We start from the raw sequence: 27,437 nt of genomic DNA, 5'->3' as shown, positions 1-27,437 counted from the left end.
TGTTATGCAGTAGTTTATCTGATAAAATACTACTTACAATATTGAAAAACTGGAAAAGAAATAAATGGTTAAATAAAATACTGCATATGTGGATTTTGCAGGGATTACAATTATATTTTTAAGTAATACAATATTAGTATGGTAAATAGTATATACTATTAAGCCATTTCATATACAAAAGTAACCAATATTTTTTCAATATATATCTTGTACCTTGTTCTTTAAATCTAATCTACCTACAGAAAACAGTGTATATTATACATATGTATATATGTAAAATATATAAGCACATAGATAAAAACTAGAAGACGTTTCACAAACATATTAATAGCGTTTATCTCTGTATTGCAGCATAATGATACTTTCCATATTTAGGGCTAAAAATGTTAAAGTAAAATTAAAGGAAACCAGAAATGAAGATGCATTCTGATCATCATTGTGTGTAGGAGCTGAACTAGGTAAAGGAATTTATTGATCAAAAGGAATGGACCTATTGAGATGCTGCTGACCTGGACAATTCCTTCAATAATCTGGTCTAGCAGGCTCTATTTCTCCACATTTCCTCCAGTCCATCCCAATTAGTTCATTCTAAAGAGGTTAAATAACAGACATCCTGACCAAGATGCCAAAAAGCATTTGATGATGGGTTAAATCTGCCAAGCAATCATTGCTATTCATTGGTAAAATTGGATGTCCATATGAGTGTGCACAGAGAGGAAATTTCAGCGTGTATTGTAACTGTGTGTGGCAATCTGTTGCCATGTAACGCTCACTTCCCTGATATTTACTGTCAGACTTCATTCACAGATATTTCACAGACAGATGGTTCCTTTCACTGGCTCAGGAGCCACTTCAAAGTGTTCTGACTCCTGACTAAATCATATATCATACTTCCTTTAGGAAGATTTTTTCCCAGCTGCAAACTTTAAAATAAAATCAAGAATAATCAGAAAGCTACACAACCCTTTCAGCTTAACTGCCTTCACATGGCAGACAGCAAAGGCTTTTTCACCATGGCAACGTATTAGAAATTAAATCATATTTAATACTTCTTCAAAGACAAAATTAACATCATGGGAGAGACTCTTATTAAGACAACTGGCAGGAAATGTAAAAAGAAATTCCACAGAGATTTGTGCTTGTCATTCACATTACTTCCAAAGCAAAACCGAAGGCGTTGAATATACTATTTTCCTCTTAATTTGCATTCACATAGGCTATTCGGCCTTACATTCTTTCAGTATTAGAACTTATTTTTCTGCTTGATCAGAATCTGAGAGTTCAAAATACATTAATTTTTTTACAGTATGTGTTTAAGATTTGGAAGAATTTTCTAGACAACATTTTTACTATTACATTAAGTAGTTGCAATTTGCAGGAACATTAACATTTTAAAACAACCAAACTGAAAAATATAAGATGTTAATGGAAATTGTAATAACAATAAACACAATGCAATAATTTTGAATTTTCAATTCTTATAGCATCTCTATCTTTCCTCTTTTAGTGTTCTTTTATCATTCAGACTTGATTGTAACCATTACACAGTTTAGGATCTGACTCTTACATTTGGACCTGGGAAGGCTGACTTACAAAGTGTCCATTTTTTGCATGCAGTAGGCAATTCTCATGAATTTTAGATCTCAGAGGCCTCAGAAAGGCAATTTTCATTTTTGGTTAATACAATAGAAATGCAAATAATGCTAATTTCAATAATTATAGGAGCAGAGTTAATAAGAGTAAAAATAGTCATGCAAATTGTGGCTTCTTGGAAAAATATTATTGAAATAGACCATTCTATTTGTGTTTAATGTTACAAAAATAAATAAAACATTAGGCTAAACTCTTTCTTCACTAAAGAAATAAGCAATTTAAGAATATTTTAAACTTATGCTTTTCCAAGTGGTCAATGAAATAAGACCAATGGAAGGAGAAACTTTTTTTAAAGCTTCATTTTAGTTTTAATTTACAAATAAATGTGTATGTTTGTGGGTTATAATGTGATGTTTCAATACAGCTGTATTTTGTGGAATAACCAAATCAGACTAATTAACATATTTATTATATCAAATACTTATCTTTTTTGTAGTGAGAAGATTTAAAATTCATTCCTTTTGCTATTTTGAAATAGATAATACGTTATTATTTACTATAGTCTCCATGCTATGTAATCGATTACGAGAACATTTTCCCCTTGTCTAACTGAAAGGTCATATGCTTTGATCGACATATTCTGTTTTCCCATCTATCCCTAGGCTCCCAGCTTCTGGTAAACGCCATTCTACTCTCTGTTTCTATATGTTCCACCCTTTCAGATTTCATATTACGTGAGATCATGTGGTACTTTCTCTGTGCCTGGCATACTTCATTCAACATAATGTTCTCTAGGGCCATCCATGTTGTTGCAAATGACAGAATTTCCTGTTTTTTTAAAGGATGAATAGTATTGTATTTTGCATATATGTCACATTTATAATGCATTCATCAATTGATGCACACTTAGGTTGTTTCCACATCTTGACTATTGTGATTAGTGCTGCAGTAAACATGGTAATGCACACATGTCATCAACATACTGATTTCAATTGCTTTAGCTCTATACCCCTGCTTTAGCTCTATACCCAGAAGTGGAAATGATGGATTATATGGTAATTCTATTTTTAGTTTTTTGAGGAAACTTTATACTATTTTCCAAAGTGGCTCTATTAATTTACATTCCCACCAACAGTGTACAAGTGTTCCCTTTTCTCCACATCCTTGCCAATAATTGTTATCACTCATCTCTTTGGTAATAGCCAGTCTAATAGGTGCAATATAGTATCTCATTGTGGTCTTTATTTGCATTTCTCCGGCGATTAGAGATATTCAACTTTTTTTTACAGATCTGTTGGCCATTTGTGAATCTTCTTTTGAGAACTGCACATTTTATAATAGGTTCTTTGTTTTCCGGTTATTGAATAGTTTGAGTTCTTTGTATATATTGGATATTAGCCCTTTGTCCATGTTAGCCTTTGTTTATTCTATTTTGTCTGCTTGGCGTATATTGTTTCTTTATTCACCATCAATATTTGAGTGAAGTAACTTTTTAACCTATTGTTTAATGCCTATGGATGCCTTCAATCACGTTAATGACTTTAATTTAGTCAACTCTGAAAATTAAATGGTTTCTTTTTTTTAATCACATTCTCCTCTCCTTTTACTAACCCGTTCTTACGCTCCCAGTATCTACAATTAAGTATCTTGAGACTCAAATATTTAGCATTCTCACTGTCTCTTAGCTCAAACTTTATCTTTTCTGCTGTCTAACCTATATTTGATAGGATCTTATACCAGAGTTTCTAAGTTCCAAAGAGGAAAATCACACAAGCACAAGAAAGATTTTGTTCCTCACTCCTGTATAATGGTAGACCTGACTCTCTGGGCCTTTCTCATTCCAATATAGTGCCATGCCATATTTTTTCTTTTATATTCTCCTCCTACCCTTAACAATTCTTCTTGATTTTTAGTAAATAGAAATAACTATCTATTTCTCTCAGAATCGTAGACCATCAAGTAAGAACTCCCTCAAATTCCTCTCCTATCCTTGTTCCCCACTAGATGCTTCCTACCCACTAGGTGCTTCCTAGTGGGGAAATTCTCTTTTCATTAATAAGTATCTAAGGAGCATTCCTGAAATGACACCTTGGATTCCCTGCTTTCTCCCCTGTTACTTGCCATTTTTGATACAATCATAATTGCTTAAAATGAAAACAAAAATTTACAGGGTTTCAAATCCTATAAATATCATAATATCTATAAAAATAATAAAATAATGTTATTAACTACCCTATGGAACTTGGTGATACTTTTAAAAAAATGGGCTTCACTCTCTTTGGTTGCTTCTTGATAGGAAAATAATCTGATAATATAAGTTTCTCTAATAAGAATAGAAAAAAGAATTAAGAATTTCTTTCAAATTATTATTGCTGATATTTTGAAATTTTTCCTACTTCACAATTTGAAATTGGTAGTGACATACAAAGTTTTATGATTCATATCAAATTTGGAAAAATATTTAAGTGGCTTTTAAATTTAACTTGATAGATTTCAGTACATATGTGATACAACCTCTGGTCCTGTCTTTCTTGTCAAGACGATGGGTGAGTTGGCACAGTGAAGGTGAGGAACATTCTTCACAGTCATTGCTGTTGCATGCTGGCTTGCAAGAATATAACTGTACACTGAAATGACTGTGAACCACAAAAATACATCCCACTAAACCAAAACTAAATGTATTTCCAACTCAACTTCCTTTTACCAGATCCCCAAAAATATCTGTGACCACTGCAATGCTACCTTAGATGAAAGGATGTGTGTCTGAGGGAGGTCTAAGTGGAAAAAGACAGTGGTCTTTACAAGTGTGGTTAAAATACCTTACTTCTGCACATTCTGAAAAAACATATGACCATGCAAACGCATTCCTAGAGTCCTCTCTCAGGGCCTTAAAATCCAGGCTCAAGCAAGTGAGAGTTCTGTGACTTAATGGGAAATATCCTTTTGATTATCTATATTATATTTTTACATATATTTTCACACTTTCTTCAGTTATTTTCATTGTCTTCTTTTGCTCTGATCCTGGATCTTCTTGTCTATTTCTCCACTACTGTCTGGACAAGGAAGATATATAATTATTTATGTATCTTCAGTGTCTATTAAAGTATCTAGCACAGAGACATTCATTGAAACATAAAGAAAAAAAGGTTTATAATTCTGACAATTATAAGAAGAGTTATAAAATATATAAAAATTAGATAAAATATGTTTATAAATAATCAAACAAATTGAAAGTATTATTGCAGACTTTTGTGGAAGATCAGGTGAGAAATTATGGTAGTTCGGACAAAGTCAATGGTAGTGAAGACGTGTACACAGGGTACTTCAAGTTGTATCTTTTGTAAGTAGAATCAGCAGAAATTTCTCACAAATTGGAGGTAGTAAAGGGAGAGTGAGGTATAGGAATGCATTACGTGTTTAATTTGTAATTCCAGGTTTTTGGCTTGACCAACTGTAAAGAGTGGAACTAAAATGGGAAAGAATGAGTAAACACCGTGTTCTGGTTAGAAAATTGAGACGTACATATTTTCATGTGCTTGAGACATATTGAAGATAAGAAGTTGAGTAGGCAATTCAAAGTGGCTGACCAGTAGAAAAGATGAAAGAGCCTCAGAATATCACAGAGTAAAAACAATGGCTTTGCCAAGAAGACTTTCAATAATGTATTGTGGTCATGAGTGCCAGAGGTAAGTAGAAGCAAGCGGTCAGTAGTAAAGAATGAAAAGTAGCTGAAACAGTGATGGAATGGAGAGAGGAGGCTAAAATACAGGGAGCTACTTGGTTTAGTACTATTCAGTGGTAATAGTAGCCTGAGTTGGTGGGAACCATGAATGTGCTTTGGACAAAATCACAGGCAAAAACCTATAGTCTAAAAAAATCAGTTTTATGACTCTATGCAATGCAAAAAGTCACTCCAGGCAAACCATGGAATGCCACTCAACAAGAGGAAGGGGAAATAACTTTTGTAAGCGTTGGGTTTTCTCGGTTTCCAACTGAAGGGTTCTGAGGAAGGAACTAAGAGAAGCATAGATCAGCTGTTTCTGTGATGAGATTAGGAGAAGAGGAATTATGTAGGGTTTGGTGCCTGCCATGAGGCGAGAGTAGTTTAGCAACTGAATATCCCCAGTCAGAGATGGGTGTGGCAAAGTGGGTTTGGAACATCACTGGTAAGAAAACAGTAGTTACTAAAATAGGTAGTCATGTCATTGTATAGCTGCTGCATGACTTTGGGAGAAACTATGTCTCCTGTTAACTTTGAAGCTTGGCTTTATGTGTCTGTTCTCATAGCCTGGTTAACAGTGAGGTTACTTTTTTTTTTTTTCTGTATGAGCAGATGTTCACTTCTAGTCCCAGATAAGTTTTACCTCTTTAAAAACAGGTGAAATGGCCAAGCTAGTAAATATGACTGCTTTGGGGATAAACCAGGCAAAGTTGGCCCACTGGCAAACAGGGGGATTAGTGACAAGGCCTACCTGCAGGCAAATGTTTGACAGGTCTCTTCATCTCTTTAACAATAGGGAGATTTGTAATGATGATGCTACTTACTGTTCTGTCCTGTATATTCTTTGAACCCCAAATTTTCCTCTTAGACTTCTATCCCAGGAAGTTATACCCAGATGTGCACAAAGCTTTATACAAAGATGTTCATCACCACATTGTATATGTTCCCCGGATATCAGTTATGTTTGTTCTGTATTTTGAGGTTACAGAAGTGATTACCTCCATTTCTCGTTTGTTTGGGCCCATATATTTCATTATCATTATTTTGCATGGATCAAGTTTTTTATCCTTCAAGATTTTTGACCAATTCCCCGTTGGATTTGAGTTTCTTCTTCCAACAGAGTTTAAGTTGCAAGTGCATAAGTCTTTTCTCTTTACTCCATAACAAACCAGATTTAATTTCCGTGATTTATTTATTTATTATTTATTATTTATTTATTTATTATTATTTTTTTTTTTGAGACTGAGTCTCACTCTCTCACCCAGGCTGGAGTACAGTGGCTCCATCTCGGCTCACTGAAAGCTCCGCCTCCGGGGTTCATGCCATTCTCCTGCCTCAGCCTCCTGAGTAGCAGGGACTACAGCCGGCGGCACCACGCCCGGCTAATTTTTTTTTGTATTTTTTTTTGGTAGAAATGGGGTGCCACCGTGTTAGCCAGGATAGTCTCGATCTCCTGACCTCGTGATCCGCCCGCCTCGGCCTCCCAAAGTGCTGGGATTACAGTCTTGAGCCACCACGCCCAGTCATTTTCCTTGATTTTTATTTCTTCTAAAATACATTTTTGAGGCCGGGCGCAGTGGTTCATCCCTGTAATTGCAGCATGCAGGGAAGCCGAGATGGGCAAATCACCTGAGGTCAGGAGTTTGAGAGGCTGGCCAGCATGTCAAAACTTTGTCTCTGCTAAAAATACAAAAATTAGCCAGGCATGGTGGCGAGCACCTGCAGTGCCAGCTACTCCAGAGGCTGAGACAGGAAAATCACTTGAACCCGGGAGGCGGAGATTGCAGTGAGTCAAGATCGCACCATTGCACTCCAGCCTGTGCCACACGAGTGAAGACTCTGTCTCTAAGATGAGATGAGATGAGATGAGATGAGATGAGATGAGATGAGATGAGGTGAGGTGAGGTGAGGTGAGGTGAGGTGAGGTGAGGTGAGGTGAGGTGAGGTGAGGTGAGGTGAGGTGGGATGGGATGGGATGGGATGGGATGGGATGGGATGGGATAAAATAAAATATAAAATAAAATAAAATAAAATACATTTATGTGTGAATTGTAATCTTCCTTGGCGTTTTGAGAAGCTCAGTTCATTTACCTTGTTCAAATTATTTGAAACAGACCTTCTTTTTCTTAAAAACTTTTTGCCTCTTACTCTTAATTCCTCTTAAGTCGCTTATTCTGTAGGTTCCTAGATTCTTTTATTTGCATTCAGACTGGAGTTTTAGGTCATAATCTAAGTCATAAGCATCCTCAAAGAGTTTGCAGATAAAAATTGTAGAATCCTGTTGAACTTTTACAGGAAAAACATTTATCTATATATTCACTAACCTCAAAACTGTTAGTAGTACTTATGACTCTGTCACCAATAGATATTTCTTTGATCCTTCCTTACTATCTTAAAAATGCTGTAGAAATCTTGAAATGCTATCTAACTTGTCACTCCTTTGAAATCATGGTTTTAGAGACACTACTGTATTTGTTTATTTAAAGTATAAATTTGAACGCCCATCTATTTCAATATAATTGGGTTTCCTTACAATTGTATATATTTTATTTTATTCATTTCAAAGCAATATTGTGAAAAGAGGTCATGTGTGAGAGCCATGTGATTCTTCTTTTGAGGGACTGAGCAGACCATATCCTTTTAAAGTAGACTATATCCCTACAAATTTGGGATTTCCTCAGAAGAGAGTTAACCTTCCCAATATCAATCATAATGGGAATAAATTTATCATGGGACAGAAAATATGAATTGTAGAGATAGAATAATGTCTTCCTCTTAGTGCTTGCTGTGAAAAACTGTATAGATTATGATAAATGTCGCTACCAGAACATTTCTGGTAATGAGAAGTGATCTGATCCCTCCTTGTGGAGATGAGCAGTGACCCAGGTCAAGATGCAGCCACATAAGAGACTTTAATCAGTCCTCAGTAGGCAGTCTCTGGGAGGTGCCCTGTCCATCAGATGACATGAGCCGTATGCTATGCTATATTTCTCTCAAGCAATATGCATTTCCTGAGTGAGAGACTACATGAGGCCCCCACATCTCCTCTCACAAAGTTAGATAATTGAGAGAAGATGAAAATATTTTGTTTTTTTCTGATATACCATGTGGTACAAATAACAATCAAAATCTAAAATTAAGCAAATAATCTAGTATTATTAGATGTTAACTATTAAATTATAGTGTGACCTCTGAAATACTGTCATACATAAATAAACACATAATTAATTCTAGCAGGAATAGAGCATTTCTCTCCAGAGAGATTAGACAAGTTATCCACCCCAATCTCAAAAGATGTATTCACATTTGTAAAATCCTTTCAGACATATTTACTTACAAGTGTTACTCTTTGGGAAATTATTTAACCTCTCCAGTCCTCAGTTTACCTATATTTAAATTTTGGATAGTAAGAGTACTTAATGCATAGAGTTCTTCTGATTAAAGGCGAGTTAATAGAAAATAACCCAGAAATGTGATTGTAATATATATGGTAAACACTTAACATTTTAGTTGCTCTTTTGATTGTTGTTGTCATTGTTTTTACTGAATCTTTTAGGAGCCTGCAGTGCGTACTTAAGATTTCCATATTTTGGCTTCCTTTTCCCAGTACACTGTACATCTTAGAAGACACAAAGGGCATTGGTTTCTTGGCTTCTACTCTGAAATGTAATTATGCATTCCATACTAGATTTAGCTACATAATGAAATCCAAATTAAAACAAAAAATGCCCCATGTTTCTTGTTAAACACTATGGAAATCCTGATGCAGAATGGAATACATAGGATAGAAGTTGTTATGAAACATTTCAGTTCATTCCCAGTCTATTGCTTGCAGCCATGAGTTCTTAAATACATACTCAAGTTCTAATTTTCCTTACTAGTGCCTTGACTACCTAAACTGAATGACTTGTTCTAGATTAGATCTAGATAGTGATCTGAATCAAAAGTATGATAGGCTGATAATTAAAATTGATAATTAAAACTTTCTAAGGAAGTGTCTCACTCTTTTCACTAATTAAAGTTAAAAAACCCCTATTAAGGACTCTGCTTACTTTCCACATTGTGGTTTTGTTTAGAGACTGTGGACTTGAAAAGCAAAAGAAAATGTAAATGTTCAGCTTACCAGGACTTTAAACTCTTTCTTATGTGACCCAGAAGAGAGCTGGCATTTTACATGTTTTCTACTTCAATATGAGATCAAATTCTGTAATGTCCTTTTTTATTATCAATAACATAGATTCCATTTATTAATCTAATATGCACCAGGTATAGAATGAAGTGCTTTACATAAATTTAGTTTAAATATTACAATAACTAAAAAATTAAAAAGTCTAAAATTGATGCCACTTTGACCACATCATACAGCTGGCAGGTGTCAGCATTGGATTCAGAATAACTATCTTCTAATTATAAAACTATATAGTTGACCCATCTGATTATTACAATTCTGTATATCAGCATACCAAAAAATACTTATGGAGCAGCAAGCACTTATTTATTTGATAAGGGTACAGAAAACATTAAGAAACCATCTTTCTCATGTAAAAGCTAAAATCAGTAGTTCGATCTAGAAAATTATGTAGATTCAAGTATAGTCTCACTGGCCATTACACCAGAAAATGTGGTATCTCTTGGGTACATTGAGGAGGGCATTTAGCTATTTGCAGGGAGGCTAATCAAATGATCGCAAATATCTAATTTGCTGAATTGAAATGTATCTATTAAAAATGTAAGATTCCTTTACATACATGTTTAAAGACTATTTGGGGACTTATAATACTTGTTTTTAGTATTGCACTTGCCTATTTCATAATGTAATTTCTGATTGACATTTTTTTATGCCACTACTTTTTTCCATAAAGTTCATGTTTTTTCTTCCTCCATTTTTTCTATTTCCTCTAAAGAATTGGAACTTTGTTCTTTGCATATACTGCCATGTCCTGAAATTATAATTCTTAGTTCTTTCAACCTGCCACTTCCAATAATGACATGAGAGAAAAAAAAACTACTATGCATGCCAGTTGGCTCTATTTTGTATCGTAAGGAAAAACTACATCTGCTTTTTGGATTAAACTGTGCTTATAAAACCATGCCTATTCAGTTGAAGGGAGAAAAAAGTATAATTTACGTGTTTTAGTAGACTTCAGAGCTTTAATTCACCCTCAGTTTACCCTTGGAGAAAAAAACTGAGAATTTCAATCTGATGGTTGTTAGCCAGCTGTTTTCTTTTAGACTGGCAGCATGATGTTTGCCAGAGTTATGACCACTTATGCCAATCCCTATTAGAGACTAAATGCTGTTTGCCCCCCACACTTGTTCATCTGACATAAAATTAGTTTCAATAAGCACTCATCTAAACCATACGTTAATTCAGAAAGTATTTTAAAGTCACTTGTTTTGTGCATTGTTCAGTGCTGGTGCTGTAACAAATATGAAGAAACTGACTACGTGGCCTATGGTTCTGAGGACTTCCAGTTGCTTAGTGGAAGGGAAGGGGGACGGCAAAACTTGTAAAAACTTCATAGAGTCATTGTTACATAAGATCGGGGGATCTCTGATTCAAAAAACAGTCAGATTATTAACATGAATGAGTTAAGTGGTGGGAGAAAATGTGTATGGCTGAAGTGTTCAGATAAGTCTTCATTGAGGAAGTACAAAATGGGAATAAAGTATGAGGTACAAAGGAAATCGTTCCCCCTTTAAAAATGATATGAAGAAAATGGTTTCTTTTTGTAAATGAGAAAAGAATACACTGATGTGAAGCTCTGGACTACATCAGAGAAAGAAAAGGATTTTATCACTTCTAATATTTTGAATTAATAAAAGTTTATTTAATTATTTAGCAAGTATTTAAAATTTTACAAAATTTGCTTCTCGAGTAGAAAACAATGGATGAGTTGCTACCTCCATATAGAACTTGAATAATAGCTTGTGGTTGCATGGTTAATATTTAAAGTCATGTCTCATAAAAATTTTATTCAGAGTGCTACTGTCTCAGCGTTCTGAAGGTATAAATCCTAATGATCTCTCTATCTTCATTTTCTTTTTAAATGTTGAGTTTCAGAAGCAAATTAGGGATAAAGGAACAGAAATATGTACTGAAAGAGACTTATCTCTAAGTCAATAAGTCTCTTACATAGATCAAAGAAAGTATTTCAAGGGTCCAATAAATTTTCAGTGCCTAAAATCAGCACTTAGGAAATATATTTGGACATGTCTTCCAAACACTTTTTTATGCCAGTTTCACTTGACTTTTCATTATATCAAAAAAGACAGCAAATCCAGGAGCAGAAAATAAGAAAAAAGCATTAACAGTCTAAAAATAATGTGGAAACGCAATTGTTTAATTTTGAGATGGTATTCTTAAGGTCATAAAGAATTTGAAATCTCATAAATAAAACTCGAGTATCTGAAGGCTAAATGCCCTTGAAACTTAGAGACTGATGTTGCATATTTATGAAAATGCAAACTTTGGTTAAATCAGCTTAGTTTTTGTTGTTGTTATTTTGTTTATTCTAAGATAAAGTTATATATTGAGTATTTTAAAAACTCAATTAAAATTTTTTGAGTTTATCAAATTAATTGAATTAGGTAGTTACTTTGGCATTATGTACTCAGTCTCGGTGTGGAAAAAAATAAAATTATAATTTCCATGCTAAAAATAAATAATTTCAGGTGGAAATCTGTCATCAAAACATTTTCCAGCTCTAATATTACTGAAAATAAAGTTTCCTCTTTTTAAAAATTAACACTTAACAGCATCTTACATGGGCAGAATTTTATGAAATTATTTTGTTAAAAATAGATAAAAGTGAAAGAATTTATCATGAAAAAGTGCCAACAAATAGCAAATTACAGCAGATGGCTCTTAAAAATCCAAATTTTCTCCCATCTGTAAATGCTATGATGCAACTAAAAAAACACCTACAATCTCTAGCTTATTAATACAATTATTATTTATTTAGACACATTTACAGATGGGAAGTATTCTGCTGTAATAATTTTTTATTTTGCTCTGGAAATTGAGACATGTATGTATCTTAAAAGCTATTTTGTCATAGTAACTCTTAAAATTTGATCTGGAAAAAGTGTTCTTTATACTTTCTATTACATGTAGCCCTATAAATGAGATATTAAAATATAAATTTTTGAATATGCTTATAATATTATTTAGAGTAATATGCATAGCATTATAGCATTATTTTAATTATATCTGAAATAATTTTTTGTCTCACATTAAAAGAAGAAAATGTTCATTTTTCCATGTATCATAGAAGTATAATGTAGCCACGTTTTACCTTATGGTTAATCATTTTTAATAAATTGTTGAAAGAGTTTTATGATTGGGAATTTTATTACAAAGCATAGGGATTTAGAAGTGAAATGTCAGGTCTTGAACTTTTAAAATTTGAATTATCATTCAGTAATTTGTAAATCTGTTCTTTCATTAAACACCAGGGGTATCAAGACAAACGTGTTTGTTCTTGTACTCAAAGACTTGAGGTCTTATAAGAGAGACAGTCAAATAGGTAGATAATTAATTTAAAACACTGTCGGTATAGAGAGGAATGTGCAATTTTCAAAAAATAATTCAGAGGTGAATACATGACGATGGGATAATTAATTTTACTGAAGAAGCTAGGAAGCGAAAGTCATTGAAATATTAGAAAATTTAATGGAAACAAGACACTGAAATTCTAAATAAAGTTAATAGTAAGTTTCCCAATAAAAATGTAAAAATATTCAATACTTACTATGTTGGTCTGACTGCATGGGCACCGTTTTAGCCAATTTAAAGCGCCACATTTATATGAGACACTGATAAACTGAACTACGTAGGGATGATTGAGATCAACACTAAAGATACTAGGAACTGCTCAACATGGGAAAGTTTTGAGAAAATGAAGTAAACAAACTTGAAATATGATACTCTTTTTAGATTTCTGAAAAAAGGTTTAATGTAAGGGTGATGTGTTTCTATAAAGAGGAGAATTTAGAAAAAATACTAGTTACTGGGAGGACAGATTTTAGTTAAATAATAACAAGGAAAAATGCAAAAAAAAAAAACTTAAACCATTGAACAGCATAGATTTTGTATAGGCACACATAATTGTATTGTATTTCAATTTATCATGCTTCACAGATATTATATTTCTGATACATTGAAGGTTTATAGTAAACCTACATGGAGCAAATTTATTAATGCCATTTTCCCAACATGTGCTCACTTTGCGTCTTTGTGACACATTTCAGTGATTCTACCAATATTAAACTTTATTATTATTATATTTGTTAAGATAATCTATGATCAGTGATCTGTGATGTTACTATTGTTTTGGTCCACAATAACACACCCCTATATAAGATGACCAAATCAGTTGATAAATATGTGTTTTCTGACTGCTCCACAAAAATCTGGAAAGGATTCTCCATTCTAGATGTCATTAAGAACACTAATGATTCATGGGAGGTCAAAATATGAACATTAACAGGAGTTTAGAAGAAATTGACTCCAGCCTTCATGGATGATTTTGAGGGATTTAAGACTTCAATGGAGGAAATAATTGCAGATATGGTGAAAATAGCTAGAGAATCAGAAGTGAAAATGGAGATGGGATTCATTTGCTGCAAACTCATGATAAAATTATAACAGATAAGGAGTTGCTTCTTATGGTTCAGCAAAGAAAGTAGTTTCTTGAGGTGGATTTGAATTCTGATGAACATTGTTGAAATGACAACAACGGATTTAGAACATCATATAAATGTTGATAGGGCAGTGGCAGGGTTTAAATGATTGACTCCAATTTTGACAGAAGTTCTACTATGGATACAATGTTATGAAACAACATTGCATGCTTATATTAGTCCGTTCTCATGCTGCTAATAAGGACACACCTGAGACTGGGTAATTTATAAAGAAAAAGAGGTTTAATAGAGTCTCAGTTTCATGTGGCTGGGGAGGTCTCACAATCATGGCAGGAGGCAAAAGGCACATCTTACATGGCAGCAGGCAACACAGAAATGAGAACCAAGGAAAAAGGGAATCCCTTTATAAAACAATCAGATCTTTTTAGACTTGTATCCTCCCATGAGAACAGTATGGGGCAACTGTGCCTGTGATTCAATTATCTCCCACTGGGTCCCTCCCAGGACATGTGGGAATTACTGGAGCTACAAATCAAGATGTGATTTGGGTGGGGACACAGCCAAACCCTAACAATGCTACAGAAAATTTTTCTTAAAAGGGCGAGTCGATCAATGTGGCAAACTTCATTGCCATCTTAGTTTAAAAAATTGTTGCAGCCATTCCAACATTCAGCAACCACCACAATCACCAACCACCAAGATTGAGGCAAGACTTTCCACTAAAAAAAGAGAATCCCTTGCGAAAGGTTCAGATAATTGTTAACATTTTTTAGCAATGAAGTATTTTTTAATTAAGGTATGTATATAATTTTTGTAGACATTATGCTATTGCACATTTAGTAGACTACAGTGTGATGTAAACTGGAAAACCAAAAAATATATGTGACTTCCTTTATTTCAGTGGTCTGGAACTGAACCCATAATATCTCCAAGGTATGCCTTTAGGTATGTAGAAAACTGCAGGTAAATGTTCTATTAAAATATACAAATTTCAATTTATTTCATGTTGTTTTGTTTTACTCTTCACATAAATTACAGCACAACAATATGCAATATGTAGCATGAGAAATTTTGTTGAATATTAGGTTCTTTAGCTTTCAATACAGCTATCTTTTTGTATTCTCTAATTTTCGTGTGAACATTGACATAGCTAATTTAGAAACTGTACAATGGTTTAAAGAACTACAGCTAGCAAGGATGAAAATAAAGGGGCTATCGGTTCTTGTGCTTTAGGGCATTAACTGCTTTCCAGATGGCTTAGAGTAATACATACCCTGCAGTGTAGTTTATTAGGTGCATTAGCAAGATTTTATGACATTTTCAAAAACACTTGACAATGGCAACTTTTAAAACACAATACTGAAATAAATACCTTATAGTTTCTAGTTCTGTGTCAATTTTAGACAGTTTTTAATTTGTAAAATAATAAAATTCAATTAAATATGACCTTTCTATAAATTTTACAAAGCGTACGAAATAAATTCTTACTTATGAAGTATTGAACAGTATTTTCTTTTTCAATGTCATTTTAACAGATGATTATAATGATTATTTATAAAGTTTACGTGTAAAAAAATCAAGCTCACCTCCCTTGTTTTTATGTACTGTAACATTTTTGAAGGACATTAAAATAAGGTAGAAATTTGATGTATTCTGTTTAAGTATGGTAGTGCAGAAATGCAAACGTGAAGTTGTGACTTGTGGTATTGACTGGAATTTCATGACTGCATTTTATTCAGATAAGCTAAAGTTTAAAAATGTATAAACATATGATTCTCTCTTCTCAACTCCATAGTTCTGAAGATTTTAAGAGACACAAAGAATAGATTTACACAAGAGATATTTGAGAAGGCTTGAGGGTGTGTACTGTATTCTAGGCTTATGGTAATAGAGTTTGGGAAAGAATGGCCCCTCCCACCCTCGCACATACTCACTCACTCACTCACTCACTCACTCACTCACTCACTCACACACACACACATACTTGATAGAGTTGCAATTCATGCATCTTAATCTCTGACCAGTAGAGCCATTTTTATTAACCTGCTTTGGGTGGAAAAAAATGGAGGTAATACTTAGAAATAAAATTATTATTTTATTTATTTATTTTATTATACTTTAAGTACTAGGGTACATGTGCACAACACTCAGCTTTGTTACATATGTATACATGTGCCATGATGGTGTGCTACACCCATTAACTCGTCATTTATATCAGGTGTATCTCCTAATGCTATGCCTCCCTCATCCCCTCACCCTACAACAGGCCCCAGTGTGTGATGTTCCCTTTGCTGTGTCCAAGTGTTCTCATTGTTCAATTCCCACCTATGATTGAGAACTTGCGGTGTTTGGTTTTCTGTCCTTGTGATAGTTTGCTGAGAATGATGGTTTCCAGCTTCATCCATGTCCCTACAAAGGACATGAACTCATCACAATAGCAAAGACTTGCAACCAAAACAAATGCCCATCAACGATGGACTGGATTCAGAAAATTTGGCACACATACACCATGGAATACTATGCAGCCATAAGAAGGAAAATTATTTTTATGGGGAATTTTGCTGATAATTAGTGTTCTCAAGAAGACAGTGAAAGAGTTAGTGAGGTCAAACAGGGGTGCTTGACTGTGAAAGAGTAGAAGATGGGGGCTAGCCTGTTGAGTCTTAGCTTCTAATTGTAGCAGAAGTAAAAAGGGATGCAGATTATAACAAGATTAATTCTGCTTTAATCTTGTTTGGAGATGGTTTATCAATTTTCATTGTACATATGTTTTTAAAGACTTGTTTTCTAAATAGATGATATTAGTGAAACAGGAAAGGTTGGGAGAAAAGAAGGAGGCCTTGCCAGACCTTGTGGACTAACTACAAGAGTCTTATTTTGTGTTCTGGCAGATGAAACTATAGAGGCCAGGAGAGTGAGATTTTATTGAAACACGTGGCTATGCAAATTATTCTTGTCATCCAATCAATACAGCATTCAGTATATTTTGCCTTCCATTTAGAGTCATTTTAAAGAATAAATAGAATAGAAATTATCAATTTATTTATAGATTTTGTCATTTAACAAGAATTTCTGAATTTATACAGAAGATTCTTCCAGGAATTAGATTTATTTTGAATATTATAATTCTAAAATTATTGTAGATTTACATGCACTTGTAAGAAATAATAGCGATATCCTATACATTCTTCACCCAGTTAATCATAACATTCATGACTATACTATAATATCACATAAATAGAATGAGTTTTTTCCAATAAATGAGTAAATGTTTCACAATTCTGCCAGTCATTGTTGTACTCACTTAGAAAAAAATTAACAAGATAAAGAGGTAGTAATATAAAAAAATTATAAGTATTAAATGTTGAGATGAGCCGATCATTTGAGGTCAGGGGTTCGAGACCAACCTTGCCAACATGGTGAAATCCAGCCTCTACTAATGATAAAAAAATTTTCATGGTGGCACATGTCTGTAATCCCAGCTACACAAAAGACTGAAGCAGGAGAATCGCTTAAACCCAGGAGGTGGAGGTGGCAATGAGCCGAGATTGTGCCCCTGCACTCTAGCCTGGGTGACAGAGTGTAACTGTGTCTTTAAAAAAAAAAAAAAAACAGTAGCAAATGTGAGTAATGTGTGATAAATCTATAATGATTTTAAAATAGTATTGTTTCAAGGATATGATAATTAAACATATTTTTAAAGAATGCTGTACAATAAACAAATTTTGCAAATTACCAAGAAATAGAGACCATTAATGATAGTGATACAGTTGTTCACTTTCAGAATAAATAATCTTCTAAAAACCTCAAAAAGGAAGATAATAAAATGTGAAGCAACCTGAATATATAAAACTTCTCGTGATCCCGGTTAATCTTGTATTTCTTACTCTTGATATAATTTTAACCATAAGAAAAATTTTCTATTTCCTACTGTGAGCAAAGCAACAGAAACATTATACAAATAAATGACAACCTACACTTAGACACATGACTTTCATTTCATAAATATTATTTAGACTCTTCTATTCAACAGGCTTTATTCTAGGTCCTGGAGAACCTGACAGCCAAAATTTGAGTGATCTAAACAAAGAAGAAATGTCCAGTAGCAATAATTGCCATGAATATAAAATAGACACACAGGATGGAGATGAAGATGAAGCTGGTGAGGGAGGTTCTCAGGCAGTTCCATATGAAACCTAATCTTTATGACTCAGAGAAGAAGGGATCTGAATCATGAAAAAGGAAAAAAATGGGCACCCTGTTTAAGATGCAGCTGTCCCTCAAATTGAATAGATTGTCACTGTGTGTTAATGAGGTACCCATGGTATCAGATTCTCTAAGTTAGAGAATGGATTCTCACAGAAAAATTTTGGATTTTTAAATGTTGGTGACTAAATTAAATTTAGAATTGATGCTGCCCACTCAATCAATTCAGGGTAAACTTATTACATTATTATACCAAATCCCTCAAGCCACTGGTGTCCAACCACTAACACAGATCATCCTTATATGTATATTTTGGCCACATAAATAGTTCATTTTCTTTATTAAAGAAATGAGAATTTTCAAAATCCCATTAGTCCAGTGAATATGTACTCCCATCACCCACCAGTTTGTCATTTGTATTCTAGATCATTAAATATTTTCTCCTACTGTCCTTACAGAGTCCATATTGTTTCATTGTAGAAGTGGGAATTCTAAAATTCCAGAGGTTCAGTAAGTATTTATTGCCTGCTGATTTATATCATTTCACTCTATAGATTTTATAGGTTCACTTGTTATGATGCATGATAAATATGCTTTGTCTGAGCCACAGTTCTGGGATAGTCATCAGATTGGGAGCCCCCCAAACAATTAAATCACCTCTCGTATTTTTAATGACTATAGGGAGCTAATTATGTCTAATTTTACTGAAGGAGTATAAATAGACATGAACTTCAAGTATCATTTTCATCTTCTCCAATCATGTTTTGTAGTTTAAAAAATGTGCATACTTAGTTATTACAGTTTTAGAGGTTATTTTTATAACATTTCTATACCCCAAAGTCTGAATTTTTTAACTTGTTCTATCAATTTGGCAGTAGCAATATAGGCAGAGAAGTGAACAGCAATTAATATAAACACTAAAGCTTTTTCAAATTAAAGCTTACCTGCATACATAAAATAGAGTTTTAGTACTTTGAAAATCTAAAGGAAAATACAAGTTGTGTATTCTCATTAAACAATGCAGTTAATAATTAATTTTATAGCATGAATATTTCAAACTATTTTACACACCTTAATCAGTGTTCATGAATCCCATTTGCATTTGATATTACTGCATGCATATGTATATATCATAATAAATTTAGTGTAGAAGACAACTTTACTATTTACTCACTAAATTTATTTTGTCATATTAAGCATATATTTTCTGAGAGAATAATTCTGCCATTATAATTCCAAATAATATAGATTTTCCGCAGGTAAGGAGGATTTTTTGTTTTGTTTTCTTTTGTTTTGTTTAATAACAGATGTACCGAGGGAAGTTCTGGGGTTTGCTAAAGAGCATACACGTCCTAACAGATTAATCATTCAATCAATATTTATCTGGTATTCACCCTTTCACATTTTTCTTCTCTCCCCAATTCAACAATCTCACCCAGTAGAAAAATCCGTAAATAATAAGTAAACAATAAATCATACAACAGTGGAAGAAAATGTAATATTTTGAATATTCTTCTGTGTCAAACCCATGCCTAAGGTAAATTTTAGAAAAAAAAGTGTTTGCCTTATGTAAAAATGAAAGACATAGGAAAACTCTTTAAAAATGTAAAGTAATTATTAAGAGAAAGATCTCATTGAATTTCCAAATACTTTCATAAATTTGATAACCTATTAATATTAGTTATGTTTAGTATCTGTGTATGTATTTTTAAAATTTCTTTGCATTCAGCCTTTTTTCTACTTATGGAAAGCAAATAAGTATTGTTACATGAAATTTAATAACTTTATAAACCAATTTAGTAAAGAAAATATTGGTTTTGACTGTAGTTGAATAATAATTATTTTATATTAATGATATCTCAAAAAGAAAGTTATATGTGAATGTGAGTACAGACACGATATAAATTTATATTTCATTACTGGCAGTATATTACTAAAAATGTCTATTATTTGAAAAGATACATTATCATAATTAAAATTTCATTGATTCTAGTTTTGACAGTAAATAGATTTTAAATTACTTATAAAATAGATATCAATTTTCACTGTCTATAATGGTATCATGATATGCATATATAAACTAAATTGACTTTGTAAGAGTGGTAATCTGATTCATTTTTTTTGTTGAGGTAGGCAGGGCATAAATAATTATTGATTGCTTTAAATTTATTTAAAAAATCATTTATATTGTAATTCAGTTGAACTTTGTCAATGAATCATAATTTAGGATAACTGTGGATATTCATTATGAAAATAAAAAATAAGCAAAGTTATATTTACAGCATAAAACAATCAGCTAGGGTTAATGTAGTATATTAGCATGCTCATGAATGTAATTGACTACATATCATAAATCCATGATACAAAATATTAGACACTTGAAAGTATTATAGTTTAGAGTTTATTCTAATTTTTCAAAGCTTTAGAAGTAAATGATTCAAGTGTGACATTTGAAGCAATGTAACAGATAAAGATTGATTTTTTTAACACCAGAATTTCACCCTTAAAAAATTAGAAAATGGGAAGATTAATGGCTTAATTTCCAGTTCAGTCTTAGTCTCATTTTAAGTCTTTCCATCATTCTATGTGCACCTTTTTCAGAACTGGGAGTCATTATATTCAATTATTTTTATAAAGGAACAACTGTTCCTTTATAAAAGGAAGAATATTATTAAATGAATACCTAATAAATGAGAATTTTACTCAAACTAGTACAAACAGCTTATAGGGATTATTTATCAAATTATTCCTAGAACTATGGGGATATTATTAATCATGTATATCTGCCAATAGTCACAATAAATACGCACAGATTATTAATAAACAAAACTATCTTTACATTAAGGACAACATAGAGAGATTATAATATTTTCCCCAAAGTGGTCAGCTGCCAAATTAGAGACAACAATGGAGGACTGGATAATAATAAGACATGAATTAGAATTAGAGTCATGAAATGTTTTCCCAGCTTGAACCATTTATAATAAAATGATCATGAAAATATAAAAGGAAAGCAACTTTAAACGATATGATTTTTATACATAAGTGCTAGAACAGTATTTAAATCATTCAACAAATTTTGATAGTTTTTGTGCATGCGGGTTTGACTATGTGTTGTGTGTGTGTTTTTGTTCGTGGATGTTTAACATAGGAAGACCAAAACTATCAAAACATTTATTAATTTTATTATAAACTATAGTCTATTTTAAGCATAAACTTTCGTAATTTGAGTTAATAACTTTTTCTATTGACAAAGAAACTCCATAATAGCTGAGTATTCCCCCTTACATAGCAACCCAGAAAGAGCCATTGTTCAATGAGTTTATGCCCTTTAAGCATAGATAATTGATCATAAATCTTTAGGCAGCCCAGCTGGTTTTCCATATGACTGCAGAAAAGCACCATATGGCCTCACACACTCACAAGGATCCTCAGTACTCACAGGTTAGGGATTAAAAATCTGTCACACTATTAAGAATCGAGCTGCTCTCAAACGGGTGGAAAATAAACGATATCCCATTTAAAGTGGAGAGAAACAGCTTTTTCAAAAAGCTAATGGCTATTTCTGCAGTTTCTGTACTGTTCTGATAATTTCTATATAATTTAGGTACCTGAACAACTCAATGAGATTACATTTTAAAGTCCTTATGCCTTGGAGAAAAGCACTAAATTGTGGCTTTGCTCAGTCCTAGCATGTGTGAGTCCTACTCTCTTCTGCATATTGGCATACTTTCTTAGGTTTTGTCCATATGGTTGGAAATAATGTCTTCCAGATAGCTTCCCTCTTCACATTTCTCTACTACAATGGGACCTAATCCATTTACCTAGCTTTAGCTCAAATAATCCTATGGCAGGATGAGTTACGCGTCCATCCTTTCACATGTGGTTAAAAGAGCAGTCCCCACTGTAAACTAATGGTTAAAAGGCAGAATAAAAAGTACCCCAAAATATACAAGTTGATATTTCTAGAAGAAAAATTAGTTACTAAAATATTATTATAATGATCCTGAACCACATGTACAACCACTTACCCATACTAGCTAGGAAATTTGGACCCTGCCAACAAATAGGATAAGAAAACACAATTGTGCCTGATATGTAGCTAAAACTTTACCATCTTTAGACCAAGGAAAAAGGTGCCATGCCCTGGGAGGAGACTGTAGGGCCAAGAAGACATGACCACCCAAAACTCACAGGTTCCTCTTCTGGATCATGTTCCAGGTATCCAAGACACTAGAAGGTCTTGCCCAAATGTCCCAAGGCCATGTTACCAGTTCTCGCATGGGCCTCTTTGAGTCTGCCTTCCTTAAGGCAGAACACACTGATGTGTATATACTTCTGGGAACATTCCAAGGAATGATCAAGGGGATGCTCTTTACAAAGGCTGTTTAGATGGACCCTAAAAGTAAAAGATGGAATGTTTACACATGCAAGCATTAAGTCCCTTCAGGTACAAGGTCGGAGATGGGAATACAATGGGGCAAGCTGTGAGCCGAAGACATGGGGCTGGGTCTAAGCTCTTCCTCAACCAGCACATTCAAACACAGACATCCAAGGGACTGAGAACTTTAAATTCAAACCTAGCTTTCCAGGTTGCTGTGAAGGCATATTTTTTATGGCAAAGTACAGAACTAATTTTATTGGATAGTTTTTTAGTTTGGTTTAAAATCTTTAATTTATAAACATCCAATTTTACTTCTAATTTAGGGCATAAAAGGAAACTATCTTTAACATGGATGAACTATTAATTTATATTCTTATAGATTTAAGTGATCACTTATCTGAGAAATGGATTAATACAACTTTAAATATGCTATGTATCTAGCATCTCCAGTTACAACTTCTAAGAATAAAAGAGTTTCAAACAGAAAATTCATAACTTGCATAGTTAATTTGCATCATTCAACCTTTGAGAGAATGAAGGTTTTAAACTTTAATAAAACTTTTAGCAATTATAGGATCAAAGAATAAGTTTGATTAATATCTAACCTTACGGCATTTTAGCCTCCTCATTTTACAAATGAGGAGCTATGTATCTATCTGCATATCCATCAAAGGTATGGTTTAGGGATTTATTAAGCACCAGGAATATTATCATCTGTGGATATTAATCCTTGCTTTGAATGAACATTTAATTATTCTGAAAACAATTGTATCAACTTATTGGATAAATACTTTTATATACTTGGTAATACGATGATAACTAATTGCATATTTCAAATTGTTAACTGTCTAGTAAGGCAAAAGTCTAATACATGACGGTAATATCACATTATTATATAGGTTAAAAATTAAGAAATTTATATGAGGTAGAAACATAGGATTCTATTAATCAAAAGGATTTGACATTCACTAAAAGGCAACACTATTTTGATATTTCTATAGTCAGCCTCTACATAAACCAGTTTGACTTAATTCATTATAAAATAAGTGTAAAATGAAGAAACTATGTTTCTGATCTATGTTATACTACTCTAACTTAACTGAATATTTAATTTGTATATTATTTTAAAAGTTCATGGCCGAGTGCTGTGGCCCACACCCGTAATCCCATTACTTTGGTAGGCCAAGATGGACAGATCACCTGAGGTCAGGTGTTTGAGTTGAGCCTGGCAATATGGCAAAACCCCGCCTCTACTAAAAATACAAATATTAGCCAGGCATGGTGGTGTGCACCTGTAATCACAGCTATTTGCTTGGCTGAGGCAGGAGCATCACTTGAACCCAGGAGGCAGAGGATGCAGTGAGCTGAGATTGTGTCATTACACTCCAGCCTGGGTGACAGAGCGAGACTAAAAAAAAAAAAAACGTTCATAAGCATCATTATAGATTTTTTTAAGTTCATAAGAAAGAAAACACACAGAGATAACAAATCTTTACTATTAGAGAGAAATCTATTTTTTTTGATGTTTCAACTTGTTAGTATTTTTATAAAAAGTAACTTCAAGCAGGCTAATTTGACATCAACTAAATTATATAATGCTGCATAAATGGATTGGTTTATCTTTTCTACATTATTATACTGCTAATTCCAAAAAGGTTTTTTAACTTTTTGAAACAGTGTAACTTAAGATCAAAAGAAATAGAAATTACTAATATAAAAGCTTATATAAGAAGTCAACATGTATCATACTTTTCTGTCTTATAGATTTAGTAATACAATATATCTGAACCAGGCCACTGCTTACTTATTTTCTGTACTAGAAAAATTGAAATATTGACTGCTAGACAAGCATGAATTTGTCAAACTACTAAGATAAGAAATGCATGTTTGATGGTAGAAACTAAATAAAATCAGTTATATGCCTTTGAAAATCCAGGTAACTCCTAAATTGTGCCCAAAATGAGGTTATGTATGATTCATCACCCTATATATGATCATACCTAAAATTTTCAATCTTCTCTGAAATGCTTAGGCAAAAGATCTTAGCCTTTGTAAGATGAAGACTATTTTTTACCTTTGAGTATGATCCAATGATATCTACTGGTTTATGAGCTTGTATTCCTGCTTGAAACTAGGTGAAGTAGACAATTTAAACTAACATGTCTAGGGAATTGTCTTTCTGTATGTCTTTTTTAACTTGTTGTAGATTGTAAACCCCACAGAAACGTGCCACCCAACGTAGAATTCTGGGCTTTCTCCATAACCAACACATAGAACTTGAATAAAACAGTCAATGCACTAGCGTTTTCTCATCTAGCAGAATAATTGGGCCAAAATATTAAACACAATGTTCAGAATATTTGGTAGCAGCTTTTTCTGCACTAGAGATAAGGCCTAAAGCACAGTTTTATACATGGTTTCTAATGGATATATTATTAACCTCTGTCAAAAGCAAGTAACCATTTGCAGTAAAAGAATTAGATAATTAACCAGGAGGCAAAGTAGTAGTGTGATTAACTAGGTTTTAGAGTAATTCTGTTGTACACTTATCACTTCTGACTCTTACTATCTATGTGATTTTCACAAACCTATTTAAGGATATATTTTGGGAGGCATACAACTAATAGGTCCAGTAGGAAGAGTCATATGATTCAACTTTGAGCATAAACAGGACAAGACAAAACACATCTTAATCGTCTTCACTTAAAAAATACAGCAGATTTTAAAACGTCCAAAACCCAACACAGTTTGACTTCTCAGTTGAGAAAGTGAAGTAGATATCAGCATGAGTCCACAATTTAGTAATTCTCTGTAGTTTCATTAGTGACATTAAGAAAGTATGAACACCAACAAAATCAATCATTACATAGTCAATAGGCAGTAATAAACATAAAAGAAAGGTTGTTTATAGATATATCCACAAATTCCCACACACCTCTACATGCACCTTTACATGAAACATCTATAAGTCTTTATCTCCTATTCTGCTCTGCCGTTGAACATCGTTAGTTGTCGCAATCTTACAGTTACAGATCTACCTAACTCCAGTTATTCTGGACATATGCAATATTTAGCTCTGGGCTCATTTTAATGTCAAACTATGCTTCTTACCAGGAAGGATCATTCTACCCATAAATCTATCTTAATAATGTTAGGTTTAATAATGACACACAGAAATACACCCTTATGTAATGTGTATAAAGAACAATAATAGAATATCCTTGAACACAAAGCTCAGGGATTGCTTCCAAAATAATCCATGAAAGCCTCACTTTGCTCAACTAATTACATCTACTTCTTTGTATTTTTTTTTAAATACAGTGAGTAATGATATGAAGAACAAGAACTGTGTTTGATGCATTGGGAGGATTATAGATGTTGAAACTCACTTTTTGACATTTTTAAAGATGTCGATACATTTATGGTGTAAAAGTATAATTTTATTACATGGGTTGAATGTGTAGTGGTGAAGTCAGGGCTTTTAGGGTGTCTATCACCATAGTAATCTACATTGTTTCCATTAAGTAATTTCTTGTCATCCACCCAACTCCCACCGGCTCACTCTTCCTGGTCTTTATTGTCTATCATTACATACTCTATTCCATATGTCCACATTATTTGGCTCCCACTTATAAGTGAAAACATGCATTAGTTGGCTTTCTATATCTGAGTTGTCTCACTTGAGATAGTGGCCTCCAGTTTCATTCATGTTGCTACAAAATATATTATTTCATTCTCTTTATGGCTGAATAGTATTCCATTGTTTATACATGACACACTTTCTTTATCTAGCCTTCCATGATGGACACAGATTAATAGTGCTGTGATAAATTAGTGCTGGGATTTTTTAAACATACCAATGCAGGTGTCTTTTAGATACAATGATTTTTTTTCATTGGTATATATCCAATAGTGGATATATACCTTCAGTATGATCCAATGGTATCTACTAAGTTGAGGATTAGTTCCATATTTAGTTTTCTAAAAAAATCTTTATACTGTTTTCCATAGAGGATGTACTAATTTACATCCCCAACAATAGCGTTTAAGGGTTCTGCTGTGATTTGGTTGTATCCCGACCTAAATCTCATCTTGAATTATAGCTCCCATAACTCCCATTTGTTGTGGGAGGGACCCAGTGGGAGACAATTGAATCATGGAGACAGTTTCTCCCATACTGTTCTCATGGTATTGGATAAGTCTCACAAGATCTGATGATCTTACAAGGGGTCTCCATTTCCACTTGGCTCTCATTCTCTCTTATCTGTTGCCATGTAAGACGTGCCTTTCGTCTTCCACCATGGTTGTGAGGCCTCCCGAGCTATGTGGAACAGTAAGCCCATTAAACTTTGTTTCCTCTATAAATTACCCAGTCTCAGGTATGTATTTACAGCATGAAAAGAGACTTTGCAGCATAAAAACAGACTAATACAGACTAAAATATACTAATTTTTCTCTGAATATCCATCAACATCTGTTATTTTTTGTCTTTTTAGTAGTACCTAATCTGACTGGTGAAAGATATTATTGTGATTTTAATTTGCATTTCTCTGATGATTAGTAATGTTGAGGATTTTTTCCTATGCTTGTTGACCATTTGTATGTTTTCTTTTTGAAAATGCCTACTCATCCTTTGCCCACTTTTGAATAGAATTATTTCTTGTTGTTGCTGAGTTGTTTGAGTTCCTCATAAATTCTGGATATTAGTCTCCTGTCAGATGCATAGTTTGCAAATATTTACTTTCATTTTGCAGGTTGTCTGTTGACTCTTGATTATTTCTTCAGCTGTGCAGATGCTTTTTAGTTTAATAAAGCCCATTTGTCTATTTTTTGTTGGTGTTACCTGTGCTTTTGAGGTCTTAGTCATGAATTTTTGCCAAGACCAAT

Source organism: Macaca mulatta, chromosome 5 (genome assembly GCF_049350105.2).
Source record: "Macaca mulatta isolate MMU2019108-1 chromosome 5, T2T-MMU8v2.0, whole genome shotgun sequence".
NCBI lineage: Eukaryota > Metazoa > Chordata > Mammalia > Primates > Cercopithecidae > Macaca > Macaca mulatta.
The sequence above is the reverse complement of the archived record's forward strand: the minus strand, read 5'-3'. Positions refer to the sequence as shown.